At 44.1% G+C, this 4,968-nt stretch overlaps 1 protein-coding gene across 1 annotated transcript in view; it reads left to right on the top strand.

Moving 5' to 3' along the window:
* The first annotated feature begins 1,350 nt into the window (after positions 1-1,350).
* Tbce (tubulin folding cofactor E) overlaps positions 1,351-4,968 on the top strand; it is a 36,166-nt gene continuing 32,548 nt past the window's right edge. The window contains exon 1 of the mRNA XM_029547679.1: positions 1,351-1,435. The gene's annotated coding sequence lies outside the window, so the exon portion shown is untranslated. The remainder of the gene's footprint in view (positions 1,436-4,968) is intronic.

Here is a 4,968-nt window from a genome sequence, read left to right as displayed (position 1 = left end):
TGTGTGTGTGTGTGTGTGTGTGTGTGTGTGTGTGTGTGTGTGTGTGTGTGTATGCATGTGTGTGCCTGTCATGCCAAGGGTCAATCTCTTCTATGATAAGTCATTCAGGGTAATCTCAGTAAATGTTTCTGGGCCAAGATCACTTAAATTTGGTTCAGAATAGCCTATCTCTTTTCTAGCATGTGTTTTGTATCAAAAATTCCTTGAAAAGCATAAAGTTAAATGCGGAAATACTGGCATGGTGGTCCAAGCCTGTGATTTTAGCACCTGGTAGATGGAGGCAAGATATTAAGGAGTTCAAGACCAATATTGACTTTGGTGAGTTTTGAGGCCAGCCTAGGATACCTGAGTCTTTGTCTAAAAACAATCAGCAGCACCACCTTCCTGAAATGTTGTCTTTGAAAAAGCTCTCATCTGAAGTTCTGTATTTCTGTTGGAGACTTGCCAAATGACCCTAGTAGCTTAGCTCCTCCAGGCAAGAGTGAGATGTTCTACGACTACTGATAGGATTTCAAACAGGAAAGGTTCTGGCAGCTTATGCTATCTTTCATTAACCAATGACAGCAGACTCACTACAGGGTTCTCTTTCACTGCTGAGCAATAAAACAGATTTGTCATTAATTCTGTCTCCCAGCAGAGTTGTACAGTTCCTCTTTGGTTGAATTACAGCACTCTTTTATTATCGTTTTCGTGGTGATGTCTGGTCAAACTGACTTGGATCCAGCAAAGCCGGAGCCACTTAAGTTTCTGCCCAGCTTCAGGTAGAGCAATGTGAGAGGTCACATAGCTATATGCTTATGTACATAGCATCTTAAATTTGTTTTGAATTCAATTGTTACTGGCTTTTTAACATCTAAAAATAAATCAAAACACCACCAAAAAAAAAAAACCCGATTCGTAGGAATTTCTTGTTTACAGTGGTGACTTTAAAACATTGCCTTTACTCCGATTCTCCCTCATGCCTTAGCTGGTTAACTTTTTCTTTCCAGTTCTGGAGGGATCAACACTACACCTTTCTATGTAACTATGAACTCTCTACGGTGATTTAGTACCCATAAGCATGAAACATTTGTTTTTTAGATATGAACCCGCCTCAGCTCCTCCCATCCGGTTTCTCTTGCCTCAACCTTTCCAGGGCTGAATGTAATTGCCATGAGCCATCACACCCAGCTATGAACTTTTAGTTCGCGTCCTGAATCAAATACAGTACGCAAATTCGGCTGGTCCCACAGGCCTTCGGGGTTACAGTTCCGGTGTCTACCATACCAGCACTTGGCGACAATAGGGTTGGTGTTTGGGTGGGCTAAACTGGTTTTCATCACTTCCTCTGCGGAGGTGGGACTTCCGGTCTCCAGATACTTCCGCCTAGAGCCGAAAGCTTCGTCGCTGAGGGTGCGTGAGGGCCTCTGGGTGCTGACAGACCGGCAGAGGGGAGGTGAGCTTCGTAAGGTCGTGGAGCTGAGGTGGTGAGCTGCCCAAGGGGGCTGGGTTGCCTGAGTGTGCTTTCTGCTCCGAGACTTCTCCGGTCGGCCGGGCCGCATTGTGGGCTGACCCGGCGGAAGGCTAGTGCGCCTGCGCCAAGCGCCTTCTGGTTCCTCCCCACCCCTCCCCCGTTAATATCTGGGCGTGGGTCTCAAGTGATGCTGCCATCTCGTCCTTTTGACGTTTCTGGTGGACAGTGATCGTGGAGGGTGGTGGAGAGCAGAGAGAAGTATTCAGAAATTTTTTTCCTTTTTTGAGGGGGATATTTTATTTACATTTCAAATGTTATCCCTTTCCCGGTTTTCCCTCCGGAATCCCTCTATTTCATCCTTCCTTCCCCTGCTTCTTTTAGGGTGCTCCCCCACCCACCCACCACTCCCACCTCGCCGCCCGGGCATTCCCCTACACTGGGGCATCGAGCCTTCACAGGACTAAGGGCTTCTCCTCCCACTGATGTCCAACAAGGCCATCATCCTTTGCTACATAGGGGGCTGGAACCATGAGTCCCTCATGTGTACTCTTTGGTTGGTGGTTTAGTTCCTGGGAGCTCTGCAGGATCTGGTTGGTTGATACTGTTCTTCCTGTGGGTTGCAAACCCCTTCAGCTCCTTCAGTCTTTTTTTTCTCTAACTCCTCCGTTAGGGACCTTGTATTCAGTCCAATGGCTGGCTGCGAGCATCTCCCTCTGTATTTGTTAGGCTCTGGAAGAGCCTCTCTAGAAACAGCTATATCAGGCTCAAGTCAGCACACTTCTTGCCATCCACCTTAGTGTCTGTATTTGGTGTCTGTATATGGGATGGATTCCAAAGTGGGCAGTCTCTGGATGGCCTTTCCTTCAGTCTCTGCTCCACACTTTGTCTCTGAATTTCCTCCCTTGAGTATTATGTTCCCTCTTCTACAAAGGACGGAAGCATGCACACTTTGGTTTTTATTCTTCTTGAGCTTCATTTGGTCTGTGAATTGTATCTTGGGTATTCCGAGCTTTTGTGCTAATATCCACTTGTCAGTGAGTGCATATCATGTGTGTTCTTTTGTGACTGGCTTACCTCACTCAGGATATTTTCTAGTTCATTCACTTGCCTAAGAATTTCATGAAATCATTGTTTAATGTGTAAATGTGTAAATGTACCTCATTTTCTGTATCAATTTCTCTGTTGAAGGACATCTGGGTTCTTTCCAGCTTCTGGCTATTATAAATAATGTTGCTATGAACATAATGGAGCATGTGTCCTTGTTATATGTTGGAGCATTCTTTTGTTATATGCCCAGGAGTGGTATAGCTGGGTCTTCAGATAGTACTATGTCCAATTTTCTGAGGAACCTCCAGACTGATTTCCATAGTGGTTGTACCAGCTTGTAATGTCACAAGCAATGGAAAAGTGTTGTTCCTCTTTCTCCACATCCTCAACAGCTTCTGCTGTCACCTGAGTTTTTGATCTTAGCCATTCTGACTGGTGTGAGGTGAAATCTCAGGGTCATTTTGATTTGTATTTCCTTATGACTAAGGATGTTGAACATTTCTTTAGGTGCTTCTTGGGCATTCGAGATTCCTCAGTTGAGAATTATTTCTTTAGCTCTCTACTCCATTTTTGATAGGGTTATTTGGTTCTCTGGAGTCTAACTTCTTGAGTTCTTTGTATATCCCCTCTCCCGGTTTCCCCTCCGGAATCCCTCTATTTCATCCTTCCTTCCCCTGCTTCTTTTAGGGTGCTCCCCCACCCACCCACCACTCCCACCTCCTCACAGGACTAAAGGCTTCTCCTCCCACTGATGTCCAACAAGGCCATCCTTTGCTACATAGGGGGCTGGAACCATGAGTCCCTCCATGTGTACATCTATCAGATGTAGGATTGGTAAAGATCTTTTCCTAATACGTAGATTGCCATTTTGCCCCGATGGCTGTGTCCTTTGCCTTCAGAAGCTTTTCAGTTTTATGAGGTCACTTTTGTCGATTGTTGATCTTAGAGCTTGAATTATTGGTGTTCTGTTCAGGAAAATTTCTCCTGTGCCCATGTGTTCAAGGTTCTTTCCTACTTACTCTTCTGTTAGTTTTAGTATATCTGGTTTTATGTGGAGGTCCTTGATCCACTTAGACTTGAACTTTGTACAAGGAGATAAGACTGGATCAATTTGCATTCTTCTACATGCTGACCTCCAGTGGAGCCAGCACCATTTGTTGACGATGCTGTCTTCTTTCCACTGGATGGTTTTAGCTCCTTTCTCAAAGATCAAGGGACCATAGGTGTATGGGTTCATTTCTGGTCTTCAGTTCTATTCCTTTGATCTACCTGCCTGTCTCAGTACAAATACTATGCAGTTTTTATCACTATTGCTCTGTAGTACAGCTTGAGGTCAGGGATGGTGATTCCCCCAGAAGTTCTTTTATTGTTATTTCCATATCCTGGATTTTTGGTTATTCCAAATGAATTTGCAAATTGTTCTTTCTAACTCTATGAAGAATTGATTTGAAATTTTGATGGGGATTGCATTGAATCTGTAGATTGCTTTCTGCAATTTTACTAATTTTATATTAATCCTGCCAATCCACGCACATAGGAGATCTTTCCATTTTCTGAGATCTTCAATTTCTTTCTTCAGAGACTTGAAGTTCTTGTCATACAGATCTTTCACTTGTTTGGTTAGCGTCACACCAAGGTATTTTATATTATTTGTGACTATTGTGAAGGGTGTTCTTTCCCTAATTTTCTTTCTCAGCCTGTTTATCCTTTGAGTAGAGGAAGTTTAGGAGTTCTCTGGTGGAATTTGTGGGGTCACTTAAGTATAATATATCATCTGCAAGTAGTGATATTTTGACTTCTTCCTTGCCAGTTTGTATCCCTTTGACCTCGTTTTGTGGACTAATTGTTTTGTCTAGGACTTTGAATACTATATTGAGTAGGTAGGGAGAGAGTGAGCAGCCTCGTCTAGTCCCTGGTTTTAGTGGGATTGCTTCAAGTTTCTCTCATTTAGTTTGATGCTGACTACTGGTTTGCTGTATATTGCTTTTACTATGTTTAGGTATTTGAGTCTGGAGAGGTGTGCCACAGGGTTAACTCCCCGGTGCAGATGGAGACCGGAAGGATCCTGTCCTGTGGTTCCTGAGCTCTGTGATCTCCTGGCGGTTTCCTCTTTGGCTAGTTATTGGAGCAAAAGTGTTCGCCTCACCTGTGAGCTAAGGAGTAACAGCACTCCTGGGAGACCAGCTCTCTCCAGGCGGGATTTCAGAAATTTTTTTTTTTCTTTTTGAGAGAGGGTCTCATTCTGTAATCCAAGGCAGTTTTAGAAATATCTGAGGCTGGCCTCAAACTAGCATCAGCACTTTTGCTTTGCTTTAGCCTCCTAGTGCGCTAGCCAGCATGTCTGGCAATCAATAAATTAATTTTTTTTTTGTTGGTTTTTCGAGACAGGGTTTCTCTGTATAGCTCTGGCTGTCCTGGAACTCACTTGGTAGACCAGGCTGGCCTCGAACTCAGAAATCCGCCTGCCT

Source organism: Mus pahari, chromosome 16, assembly GCF_900095145.1.
Source record: "Mus pahari chromosome 16, PAHARI_EIJ_v1.1, whole genome shotgun sequence".
NCBI lineage: Eukaryota > Metazoa > Chordata > Mammalia > Rodentia > Muridae > Mus > Mus pahari.
The sequence above is the reverse complement of the archived record's forward strand: the minus strand, read 5'-3'. Positions and strand labels throughout refer to the sequence as shown.